Source organism: Dermacentor variabilis, chromosome 5 (assembly GCF_050947875.1).
Source record: "Dermacentor variabilis isolate Ectoservices chromosome 5, ASM5094787v1, whole genome shotgun sequence".
Classification (NCBI taxonomy): Eukaryota; Metazoa; Arthropoda; class Arachnida; order Ixodida; family Ixodidae; genus Dermacentor; species Dermacentor variabilis.
The window spans coordinates 102352359-102365960 of record NC_134572.1 but is presented as its reverse complement, the minus strand read 5'-3'; the positions used below and the strand labels follow the sequence as shown (position 1 = coordinate 102365960).

Here is a 13602-nt window from a genome sequence, read left to right as displayed (position 1 = left end):
AAAAATAAGATGTCGAACTTCCTTAAACAGCTTTACTCCAATGATAAATTGCAACGAGCTGCGTCTCATTACTATCCTATTGGATAACGTTGTACCACAGTTATCATTGCGTTCGCATCTCGAAGTGCTCTAGCGTGAGATAATCCTAGAGAATACCAATACCGGGGCTGAATTCACTTACCCTGTCTTTTGCTAGAGCCGTTTTCCACTGGTCGGCTGCCTAAGCTGACAATATAATTTCGCAGTACCACACATATAAGGCAGCACCACTATGCACAACCTAAACCATTCACTTCACCTTAGACTTGCACCGGGAGACCACCGACACGAGGTACCTCTTCAATGTCGGCTGTCATTCGGAGTTGTTTTAACAACAGCTTATTAAACACTAAGTAGAGTGACTGACAGTGCTACATGTGATGTTTATTTCTGCGAATGGAACATGGAGCCCTCCTCTGCCACTGTCCTCGATTTGCTATACAAATACAATCAATATCCAGCGCCTTGCGGGGACTAGACCGTCGTCCACTGGCCGTGCAGATTACTTGAACACTGCCGCAACCAATCATCGCCCGATGTGGCTGTGAAGACACTTTTGTGCTTCTTGAAGTCGACTGACTAGTGCGAGCGCCTCTGATTAATGCTGTCCAAGCGCGTAGAGACATTCACTGCGTCTTCCCTATCTGTCTAATCTTTATGTTCCTCTTTTGCCTTTTCCAAGAGTAGGGTAGCCAACCGGATGATTTCCTAGCAAAGCTTCCTGCCTTCTCCTTTTCTATCTCTCTTCACTAACGGCCGGACGGTCTCACCAACTATGCTTGCTTACAAAGTTTTCTTGCACCGCCTGATTTTTAGCTCTATCACTTCTTAAACAAGACTCCCCCCCAAACATGAGCGTCTGTCCTCTCAGGGCATGAATTGTCCGTTAAAAAGGACGCTTATTGTGCGTACAATACGTTAACAATACCGACCTCCTAAAAGATCCGGCATTCTCCGCCGCTGCCTCACAAAAATGGACACAATTTCCTGCCGTCACAGTAACGAAAGAAAATAATAAAACACAAGATCCCTTGATAAACATCTCAAATAAACAGTCTAACTTATTATTCCATCTCGCAGGTTGCCTAAATCCGTGCAAGGGCCAGATGAAACTAACATAACCGGATATCTTATGACGGCTCACGAGCTAGGTCTAGCCCTTCCGTTCTGTATGTTAGCTTTTACGTTGAACTCTGCACATTACGCTGGGTTACCTAGCTGAGCACCAATATTGCCCGTGCGCCACGTGTTCGATGTCAAAGCAACAAATTTTGTCAAAAAAAAAACGAGCGCCGGTGGAACGACCACAGTTCCCAAACATCGTCGGGTCGAGCCCTTTCTCCTGTCGTTTCGACGCACTGCTGTCCGAAAGAGATGCGGCAGGAAACGGGAGGACGCAGTGCGGAGACGCGAAAGAAATTGCAACGACCATGAACGTGACCAAAGTGCGTTAGGCAGTGTCGCCATCAAAAATAAAAAAGTTAATAAACAGAACAAAAAATTTCATAAAGAGGGAAGAAGAGGCAACAGGCGTGAAGGAAACGAAAGACGGCGCCGGTTCGCATTAGGGGCTGACACTTCTGTTCGGCCGCTCGCGCTGAGACACGGATATAATATATGAGGATCTTCCATCTCGCGCTGTCTGCGCAGCCTTCACACCATTCGCTCGCCCCGTGCAAAAGAGAAAGCAAGCAAGATAGTGCGGTGCCCAACGCGAATCGAGCGCTGGAGCTGGAAACCACGTGCACACACCGTCGTGGTGAGAGCCGCACGGGGAAGCGGATTGAGGGCAAGCGACGACGACGGGACCGGTAGGGAAAATAACGCGGCGAAGATTCACCGCAGTAATTTGGACGCGAAAAGAAATGAGCGAGGAAATGGGTATCATCACGTGGACGGCCGACCAGGCCGGCCAGTACAGTCTGCGTTACTAACGAGAAAAGCTGCAGATGAGAAAGAAAAAGCGTGGGCCTGTGCGGGAGCGGCACGTTGCTTGGTGCGGTGATAGGGAAGGGAGGCAGGTTAGGAAGCGGGCATCCGTGAGTGAGTACTGGGGAAGAGGATGTCGATGGGCGTGCTACACAGAGGGCAGCGGCGGCCTGACCGTGTTTACGGAGGAGGGGAATTACAGATGATGATTCGAGACAGCTGGTCACGGCGCTGCAAATACGGACAGAGAGAGAGAGAGAGAGCTGGGGCTTGGAATAACGGTGCCCTTCTACCTAAAGCCTTTAGCTTGATGCCAGCACCAGGCCTCGGGCTAGTGCTGGCCGCGGCAGGAGGCGGAGGAAGGAACGATCGTGCCAGTCGAAGGAGCAGCGAAATGAGTATCTCGCCGTCGAGCTTTCCCTCTCGGCATCTTCGGCATTTCTCCTAGGCCCCGCTGTAGACAAATGCGAGCGCGGCGCGTTTCAATGCGAGTGCACGCGCGTGCGTGCGCGCGTTTGTGTGGCGTTCATTGGCTGTGTTTGTTTATTTCCAACCCGATCACTTGTGCCGTCTCGTTTCTATATTAGTTTTCGTATTGCACGCGGAACGGAGGAATGTGCCCTCGTCGATCGATTGAGAAAGCAATCGACGCTGTCGTGAGGAACCAATATGCGGGCTTTTCGAACCGTGTGATTCCCAGTGGCGCTCGAGAAGCCCAAACATCGAGTTTTCTGAGCTGTGTTTTAGGCGGCGCAATTTTGTGTGCTCGTTCTGCAATATGTTCTGTTGTGTGCTCTTTTGCTTTATGTACTTTGTTTTCTTTATGCACAATACAGATTGTATTGTATTGTATTGTATTGTATTGTTCTGTTGCTTTATTTTGTTTTCCTTGTTTCTTTGTTACATGTGTGTACTTCTCAGTGCCACACAAGTCACTCCGGTCTGTCCAGTTCAAGGCTGTTTGCTGGTACAGCTACAGCACGTGGATAGATCAACCCAACTGTCACAACAAGTCTCATTCGATAGTTGGATGTAGCACTAGCTGCTTCGATCTAGTTTGCATGAGAGTGATTTTTTTTTCGAATATGCCTTGAATCTCGCTGGAAACAGCCAAAACGAAAGCGTCGTCGAAGTGACAGTGCCTCTCAAAGTGTCTTTCCAATATCAAGAAGGAAGCTAAAACGTCGCATTGAATAAGTATTTTCTTATTAAACTGAATTTGTGCTTTGACATTACAGTAGCAGTAATAATTGGGATGGTATCGCATAAAAAAAATGAGGGCACGTATTATGTTAGTCAGCATGCCCTATCAGCAAATATTAAGATGGCGAAAACTTTTGCCAGTGCCGAGCAACTTTGATGATCCGCATTCATAACTTCCGAGATGCAACCTTAAAACCTCTTGCGTGCGATCTGCATCCTCATCTTGCCTCATATCTTCTTCTTACTTGGCCAAACAGTCTCAGTTCCACGTCTCGAACATTTTTTGAAATGCCTTGGACTTTAACCATTCTTGAAAGATAGACGTCCCAAACTCACTATTTCTTATTGTGAATTCGCGAAGCTATCTCAGCACATTCATTAGAGCTAATTGCCTCTCCTGAAACGTAGAGTTTTTGGTAGCGATCAGTTTGGCTCAATACAGTAGTTCTTTCTATAAGAGTATGCGGTGGTAGGTATTCGGAAGATTTAGAGCAATCGCTATGCTCAAGGTTTTTCTTTAATTCAGTAGTTTACTCCGCGGCATAAAACGGGTAGTGCGTTTTATGTACACATGCGTAGCAGGCTCTATCCACTAAAGTACAGAACAAAAGCAAATACAAGTATATTGATGGTTGTTCTATGGGCGGTTTGGTTGTTGCCATAATTTCCACGGGTAGTAGCTCCTTAATTAGCGCAGTCTCGGGCGCTAGAGATACACCGCAGGAGATAGGGTGAGTCAAACAGCAGCTTGACGAGGGCAGAAGGCACAAGTCGAGCTGAACGTTTACCGACAATCCGCGGGCCATAAAGACGTTGCAGCCGGTATTGATGCAGCCCCGCGCGAATCCACCTCAGCGCAACCTCCTCGCAGTGGGAAAAGACGTAGCGGGAGGTCTTATTCACACACATGCACGTGCGGAACGACGAAGAATTTCCCTTGCTGAGGACGGTGTAATCGCTGAATATTCCGGGATAGCCGGTAGAGGATATTATGACTGAAAGTTCGTGACTTGCCACATCTGTCTGAATGTGTCCTGGGGAGGACAAACTGGGGGGTGAGAGGGGGGGGGGGCAGCTATCCGCACATTTTGCCGCGCGTGCAGTTTATCGCGACCATGAGTGACGTTTTCATCCATGTGGTTGAATTATTCTTCTAGATATTCTCACAGAGCAATCAGGCGACGCTGTACGCAAATAAAGATATTAAAACCAGAACAAAATCTGGCCGATGGGAGGTTTATTCTTTCTCCGATACCTCCTCGAAAATAAATCACGCAGATCCAACGCACATGTTGGAATCGATGCTTTATAATGAACGACGATGCGCACGATTTTGTACACTATCATCCTATTTAACGAGTAATCTCGTGGAATATTTTATTTATCCACCACTTATGTCACAGCTTTATTTTCAGTCAGTTTTTACGTTTATGCACTGCAACGCTTGCAAGCTATGCCGAAACGCAAACTTCAATCCTTGCGGATGCAATGTGTCAGACGTACACGTAGCGATGTCACAATTACGAAGGCGATATGCGATCCTTGCCGAGGGAAGAACGGCGATGACAACAGGCGTGTCTGCACAGTAAAGTACGACACCTATCAAGCAACATTTCGGTAGTGTGTAACTCTTGTGTCACAGTGGAACATGCCCATTGGCACACGCCAAATGGTTAAGCAAAACAAGTACAGTAATCAAAGAACCCGTGTAAATATAATTATCCACTGTATTAGCAAATCGGTGTGCCCCAGAGATATCCGACATGAGATGTTCCGGTTTTATGAAGGGATCGTAGTGATACGTGTGCATTCTGGAGGATTGGCCATGAATGGGGAGCGGCACGTACTTTGTGGCTAAATGAACGAAAATAAATTAAATCCAGGAATCCGTTAAACATTATTGCCCACAAAAGCTAGGTCTCTCAAGGAGCTGGTCACCTGGCATTTCATCATTGTCGTCACTGTCGTCAGCATGTATTGTGCACCACTTTTTGAAAATATGATGATTCTTGGCAGGGCCAGGATGAAATCCGAAAGACAAATACTTGAGGCGTTTTATATCAGTATACAAGAGGAAGGAAAATGCACCAGTGTTCCATCTATCTCTCTGAGCGATAAAGAGATAGCTTTTCTAAAAGGCTGAATTTAAAGATCAGTTAGGGCAAATGGTGTCCTCATCAATTTAAAGATTTTCTACCTTGCTAAGAGCGATGCGCATGCGTTGGTGGTTTGATGTTCGAAGGTGATCCGCGTTTCAACTATATGTCAGTTGCTAGTCCAGCGTTGTGTTGTCTCTTCTTGCTGCCGTGTTTGCGTCTAGATTTTTTCGTCGGCTTTCTCAAATGTCAGCACAAACCAACTAGCCCAACAAGCAACTCTCCCACGACAGGACGTGAAAATCTTGTTTCATCGCCGCTTCGCGGGCTTGCTGCACGACTCACAGTTGGTCGCCGAGGTTGAAGCTGTGCAAAGCAGCGGCCCACCTCAGCGACAGGGTCTCGGAGTTGAACTCGCCTTTGCGTTGGACGTTACATTTCCATAGCGTGTGTTTGAGTGTAGCCGTGTCGTGCTTGCATATCTTACATCTGTCTTCTTTGTGTGCTTCAGGGAATCCGTTTGAGGTGAAACGGGTTCGCGAAGGTATTTATTTTGTGGGGTCAACAACTACTAAAACAACAGGAACAACAACGACTACAAACTGTAGGCCCTGAGCCTATGTATCTACAAATATATTTGCCGAAATAACGACCTACTCAACAGCAGCCAGGCAGCCACGGGAAAGCCGGGAAAGTAGACAATGATGAGGATAAAAGCTGTTATTGAAAACCAGTAAGAGCTTGTGTTATGGGAAGACTGATCAGGTCCCTAGTGCGGGAGACCGTTGGCAAAAGCCGCTTCCCATGCTGTTTCGACGAGGGCTCGTTGCTCTTCAAGATCCTAGAGCCGGACAGGGTTGCCGCCCAGCCCTTCCAGGTTGGCTGAATAATTATGCCAATACTGCTATTTTGCTGACAAGCCTATGCTATATTGTATAAGCACGACCGCTGGATACAGACAGACAAAATAAAGTATAGACCGCTCGTCCACTACTGTGAAAAGGGGTGCAAGTCAAGCTCGAGATCCGTGACTCTTCGTTGTCGTAACGTTTCGACTTCATGCTTCCTCACGGCGAGGTCGGCACGTCGATGACGAGCCCTTTCTCGAGCGAGATCCCGGCGGCCTTCATCAAACGCCACCTATTCTTCGGCAGAACGCATCATGACGCGCGGCCCGCTACCGTTCCTTCAACGCAGCCTGCTCTTCGGCAGAACGAACCAAACGCGGCTTCCCTGTCTGACTGCCGGGCCTGAACTGGCGGGAAACGGCGGGTGCGAGGCGAGCGAGCACACAATCACAGCCTACCCTTCCCCCGGAGAGAAGGGACGCCTGCGATTGGCTCGCGCCTTGCGCTACATCTACTTCTTCATGCATATAAAACCCGGTTTACAGGGCACGTGTAATGAGCCGACAGTGGCTGATTCGTACCACAGCCGTGGTCTAGCGCTAAGGGCGTCCACCTCGGCTGCGGGTGGTGGTTAGTTCAAAACCCGCCGCCGGAGACCCAACCGGTTAAGAAAAGGGGTAGAGACGGGACCCTGGCCTGACATCCTGCTTTGCTTCTGAGGTGTGCGTCTGGTAGAGGCCTCGCAAACACCGCCTTTGGTGGTAATCTCTATATATCAATAGTTTCGAACTATTCCTGCCTGAAAAGGCGGTCCTCGATATGTCGTGACACTGTGACGTGATTCACAGGTCGATGCGCCATGATACTATGAGTATTCACAGGTAAACACAGGCTTTCGCAGGTTTGTTCTGTGGCGTTCCTCACCTTCGCGTGGTCATACGTTCGTGCCCGCACCTTGTCAAGCGCCATGAGTTCAATAGTTTCCTTAATTCTGCCCTATCGTTGCTGTCCCGACAAAGTCCAATGCATTGTCTGCAGCGGCTGTCCGACAGAAAAAAAAGCTCAGTCTCTGACACGGCTAGCGGGGTAGTCTCGCAAGCCGGAGCTCGGTGGTTCGAATCCGCAGCCCGGCAAAAAATTTTTATTTTCGCGCGCCTTGGGCTTTTTCGTACGGCAACACCAACACCGACGCCCACACGAGTGAGGCAATACAAGCTTCGTTTGAAAAAGAAAGGCGCGGCCATCCGCGTGCATAGAAAACGTTGTAATCTACCGCTGCCCCACAAGTTGTCTGGGGTCAACATAGAAAATGCGTCAAGAACGCGCATGGAGCACCGTCGCACGGTAAAACGGATGCGTTCCATGCCTGACGGCTTGTGCCGCTCGGCCCAGGCCAGCGGCCTAAAATGGAACCACGGCTGAATCTGGCTGACGCGGCAGGCAGCGCTTTTTTTTCATCCAGCGGCCGTGGTATAAGTCTGTCTTCTGGCCATAAAATGTGATCAGTGCCGAAAAGACTTTGGGCCAAATGGCGTGGAGTTTAGCTGGAATTTTAAATGTCATTGTTTGCAGCCGACACAGGTGAGACTCTTCTGATTTCTTCTTCTGACTCACTTAAAAAGAAAGAGTGCTGTGCGTTTTAAGTAACATTTCTTTATAATAAATCACTGAGTGGCGGAGCACTGCGGAACACAACGCAACACTGCAAAGGATGTATCCGGCGCCACTTATGGCCAACAACACTTGCTTTTACATTCTTGTGATTTACGAGAGTCCCATTTGACGTCACCCTAACGTATCCTTCTTTGCAAGCACAGCAAGGCTGCGGTAAAGCACGCTTGCAATAAAGCTGGCGCAGGCCAAGTTCAGGACGGGCGATGGATGTTTTAAATGCTTGCTTGTTCAAAGGCTTAACGCTTTACCGCTCTCCGTCACATGAAGAAGGTAAAAGAAAGAACATAACGTTTTTTCCATGTTTTTTTTTTTGGAAGCGTAAGGGGAGACCTGACAGACCAGCGCATGTTGTTTCGACCCGAACGAAAGCTTATTGCAGCCTGTCGCTGGCGGCTGCTGATGTGTGAGAAGCGGTTGTTAACACATTCTCTCCGCTCTCGCGTTTCGCAGAGGGATCAGTTGCCGTTGCCATGGCCACGCAACGTCCGTCAAAATAAAGTGCGCCGGTGACGCTGTGGAACAAGCAAAAATTGAGAGAAATGGACAGTCTCCGTGTCGTCAACAAGCGCTGGTTGCCGCTCTTTCGTTGCCGTTTTTAGAAGATACGCGTCGGACAGTCCACTATTGGGCGGCATCGGCAAAAAAAGAAAAGAAGAACACAGGAAAGAAAAAGACGTCAGCCTGGTTGTGTTCATGAGACATACATATACCTTGTGGTTCTGACGGCCATTTTAACGGCCACATGTCGTCGGTAGTATCGGACTTCTATTGGGAAATGAAACGACGAATAGATATCCTCTATGAAAATGAAAAAAAAAACAGGAAATACAGGACCGAAGGATTGTGTTAGATGCACAGAATTAAGGAAGAGAGATAGATAGAGAGAGAGTGAAAGCGAATCCATGAATGATTAAGACGGCCTACAGAAGGTTGATGCGCTTGTAAGCGTGGTTTAAGTCCGCGCGGTACTACATTGGTACAAAAGAGAAGATGCCATATTTGCTTTTTTCTACAATCAAGCAGCCCTCGCCTAACTCCTCTCTGGCAGAGCACCGGGACCTCGTTAATTAGACGAAGCAAGAGGAAACATGCACGGGGAATCAACGTGTGTGCAACCATTGCAGCAGGCACACACTACAGATTAAGTGCGACTGTTGAGTGTTTTGAGGCTTTCGTAAATAACCCAAAGAACTTACTCGATGCAACTGTCGAAGTGCTCGCCAGACTCACTAAATTTAGTTTGTTCGAACAATGCGACACGTAAGTAGAGAAAACCTCGTGAACTGCAACTTCGTTTTATTTCCACACTACGAAAGATCACGCATGCCAACGACACCTGAATTATCGTTTCGGTATTGCGCCGCGCACGGCTACATAATTAGGGTAAAAACAATGCATTGTTCGGTCTCTATCCTGCTATCCCAGTGTTAAACGGCAGTTTCTTCAACCAACGCACAATGCGAGAACCTAAGTGTTGTGGCTACTCATGTACTGTTGTTTCTCCCTCAGTTACGTCGGTATCACTTATGCAAATCACCAATGAAGGCGTGTAAAATGTGCAAATATAAAACATCTTCTACTGTTCCTGACGCTGTGTTTCACAGGGCACCACCACATAAAAGTTATTTAGAAAAAGAAACACAGGAGAATTAGTAGTTCAAAGCCAGAAAAGCTTTTCTATCGTTCTTAACTTAAATATACATTCGGGCAGAACTGACCTGTGAGGACTATCCAAGTATGCGAATAGCCGAAACGCGTCATGTATGAGGCGTGTACTGCAGCCGGACTCCTCTTTCGTGCTTTCCTCTGACACGTTGCGCCATCTGGCGGCGCCGCCGTGAAGTCCGCACAACCCTAGTGACGCACTCACAGTGACCCAAATTAGCTTCAAAGAGGTTCATTGAGGAGTGGAACATACGTAGCGGCACATGCCCAGCGGCACATTCCCACGTAAATGACTGCACAATCTTCGGGACCGGCTCAAATTTTTGGTGTGATTGCTACACAGCTAAATAGCCGAAAAAGGAAGACTGGCCATACAATGCCAAAAGTGTTATTCGTATATGTCACAGCTTCGCCATAAGGGCAAATCAATGAATGCGATAGCAACATGTTAAAATATTACATGAAGTGTAAGACTCGTAGCTGTAATGGCAGTATGAATTAAAGTAAGCCTAAGCTTACTAAGTAAGAACGAGCTATTGTACTACGGATCCTCTGAGTATTGCCATCGGACAACTTTATTTATATTAATAATTAAAGCCAACAACGCCTTTCTCAGCGACTTTACCACCACTTTTCTGTATCGGGTATGCTTCAAACCTCTGTTTTGGCGCGATCTCGGAGGTAGCGCAATGCCGCGCCGATAACATTAAGTCATTTTCAGGTTGGAGCTCTGGTATTGTTTCGCAATTTTATTATTTAAGTCGGAGAAGATTTAAGATGAAAGGTATGCATTATGGGTCTTTTGTTTCATGACATTTGTTTGTGGGCTGCCATTCTCAAAATTCGGAGGAATATTTGCAACTTTAGTGATGGAATGCTGAGGAAACAACCCGCATATACCGCATGCCGTATAGCATGGAATAACATGTAGCACATATACCTAAATATATACGAGACCTCACGGCGACGACGACGGCAAAAATTCGCTCGAAGTTTCCATATAACTGCTATCGCCGTAAAACTCGTATGCCACTTGTGTTAGACGCAATCTGTGTCGAGCTGTTAGGATAGATATTTGCTTGCTATCAACCGGATCCTCCGCGTTGCCGGCAAACCGGCGTGTTATGGTTGGCGGCACGCCTCTGACGCAACACAAAGAGCGTGACGGTGAATACTAGCTAGGCGAAAAAAAAAGTTTACGAGCTCTTTGCCGTCGAGCGTGAGGACAAACTGTCTGATCACCGTGCCACCTTATGCACTTAAAAAGTGTACTGTGCGCAATCTCACGCGTGTTTATAATTTTCTTTAAACCTTCTTTACTTGTTCATGCACTGCTCCTGTTGCAACTACGCTTACAGCGATCGTTCAGCGCAAACCTCCTCATACGAATCCTGAATTCTCGCTCTGACCAAACGCGTAACCTGTAAAAAAAAAATACAGGCAGAATTTGTGAAAACACAGAGAGCTAGCAAAATTGCCCAGTACATTGGCTTACGTGTATTGGGTAAAAGAAAAAAAAGGCGAAGGTGAAATATGCGCTCAAAATATTTTGCTGATATTGGACACGACAAATAGATACCGTCTCAAGTATACCTAATATATTTTTCGCTATCTCTCTCTCCCCCTTCCCCCACACAGACGCACACACGCAAACACGCACACGTTTTCTCTCTTCACCTCTTGCACGCATGCACAAGGGGCAGAGGCGCTCAAGGAAATGTAGTATGGCATAAGTAGGTCGGTTAGGTGAAACATTGCACTTCACAAACTGCGAAATCGATACCAAACAACAATAAAAAGACATAGCTTATGGAGCAATGAACGGCTGCAGTTTCAAAGCGGCCACATTTTTCTGTTACAAGAGAAGGAGAAGGAAGAGCTGTCTCTTCGAGTCCTCGAAATTTATTCCACATTATAAGGAAGCAAATGCACTCGTAATCATTAAAGCGTTCAGCTTTCTTCAGGAACTAAACGCGGTATTTTCCTGTCTGATCGTTTTCGTGGGGCACCGATACCGAAGTTAGGTAAGTCTAACAAGGTAAAACCGCACGGTAAAAAACCGCGGTAAAAACACAGCTATGAAAACCGCGCTGAAAACCGCGGTGGTTCCTGTGGTAAAGGGAGCGTTCTCGCATTTTCTCTCCGTGGCAGGTAGCGTTTAGAGACGCTCTCATCAAGGCGCTGCAGCACGCCTGGTTGCAGACGTTGTACGGGAGGTCCTTGAGGAATTGGCACTCGAAATACCGGTTTCCTCCAGCATAAGGGTAAGGCACGGTGGTGAATTGAGCAAGAACAATACTGCAACATAGTGCCACAACTAACCACTTACCAAAGCATGCCAAAGGCATTTTTGGATAAGAGCCGCAGTTGGCTCTTCATAAATTTTATTTGGTTAGTTCACACCGACTGTAGTATCTTCCTGAAACGCTCCCGATGGCTAGGAAAGCGCTAAAGTGCGGGTATCGTATAACAAAATGATAATCAATAGGACAAGACGCCCAAACATGTACACGCTTAATCCGCCTCCTACATTATCCTCCATTTGGCACTTTCTTATTTTCGAGCAATACATCATTTGTTGTCTAACTACTCTCTAGTCCAGACTCTCAAGTAAGCAATGAGCAGTCTACGGCCGGAGAATTACGCCCCTCACACAAGACTAATAAAAGAAATATCGCTGTGTGGCGATCGCGCTGCAGCTTCGTTTAGCGTAGACATTTATTCGTCGACCATTGAGTCGCGAAGCAGAAAACGTCACAAGAGTTCGCCCTAGTGCCCCTTTATGCTGAATATATCGGTATTCGTTAAACCAGCTATCAGGGGAAGCACTGAATTCGGTTATTCCTTCCCAAGAAGAATGACTAGGACTGCCGAATTTTAATGGCTGCTGCTACACCGTGGAATAATTCATTTGTCCGTATCCTGAGCGACAGAATGCGCGTGACACGGGACCCTCCCCGTTCTTGGCAACTACGTCGAGTCCCCCTAAATAATGTACAGGAAAGTAATCGTACATATAACATGCCGACATATATGCCGCTACCAACACCAGTCCGACACATTCCTCGAACATAGCCTACCAAGCAGTGGTTCGTACTGCATGCAGTACCAACGTGGGCAAGTAACTTTCTGTAGCTAAGCAAGAGGTGTAAAGAAGCTGCCTAACGACATTGTATATGCGTGTATGTATGCCATAGGATGACCTTAGCGGTATACTAGCGATGCACCTTTATGATTCGACTCCAGTTGGAGAGAGTGGAGCTTTGTCGGCGTCTTCTCGCAAAGCTGGAGATGCGCGATTGCACAACGAAGGCATTCACGAGCGCGCATTCTCACACGCGCACACACGCGCATAAGCAGACACGCACATGCTCTGTAACTTCGCCCGCCAACGCGTGAGCCATGCGGCAAAGCGATGTGCGCGTGAACGCATGCCGCAACATCGCGTCGCGGTAGGCGTTCGCGGCCTGCCCCCCTCACCTGACACGGCAGCGACCAGGAGCAGGAACAGGGCGGCCCAGCGACGTCGTCGAACACCACGCTGGTTGCTGCCGATGCAAGTGGCACAGGCGGGGCTCGCGACGCATAACTCCATGGCCGGCACGTTGCCTCCATGGGCGCGGCTGGCAGCCGGGTTCACAGTGTGTAGGAACTCCTAGCACTGGCCGTCAACTACTTCCTCCCAGATCACAGCACAGCGAAACTGGGTCGAGGTCCCACTCCCAGGCAAAACGCCGTGGGACCGCGGCTTCGATCCGCGGTCGTTCACGCACAACGCGCGCACACGCGCCGCACAGGCGTCCGGGCACCGGGTGAGCATATCGCCATCGTCGGGGCGGCGCTGGCGGCGCGCAGACGCCCAGTCGGGGTTGCTCCGGGCGCCCTCTCTTCCTGACGCGAGCGCGGGAGAAAGTGAGGCGCACGGCTTTTAGGCGTGTCGAGGCGCCTACGGTGCTGCGCCCCGAGCGCTCTTTGCTGCCTGGTCCGTAGGGAGCTCTGTCCCTATTTTTCTTATTTCGGGTCGTTTCGTTTGCGACTCGCAGCCTGTTCCCGTTCTTTCTTTTTTTTTTAGATTTCGTTCGGACAACAAAGCTAGCTGTTCACGCACGGCCGAGAAACAGGCCTGCAGGATGCCCGCGCGTTTCCTC

At 48.3% G+C, this 13602-nt stretch overlaps 1 pseudogene; it reads right to left on the bottom strand.

Moving 5' to 3' along the window:
* Positions 1-13273, bottom strand: part of LOC142581935 (uncharacterized) — a 75067-nt pseudogene extending 61794 nt beyond the window's left edge.
* Between the last annotated feature and the right edge of the window lie 329 nt (positions 13274-13602).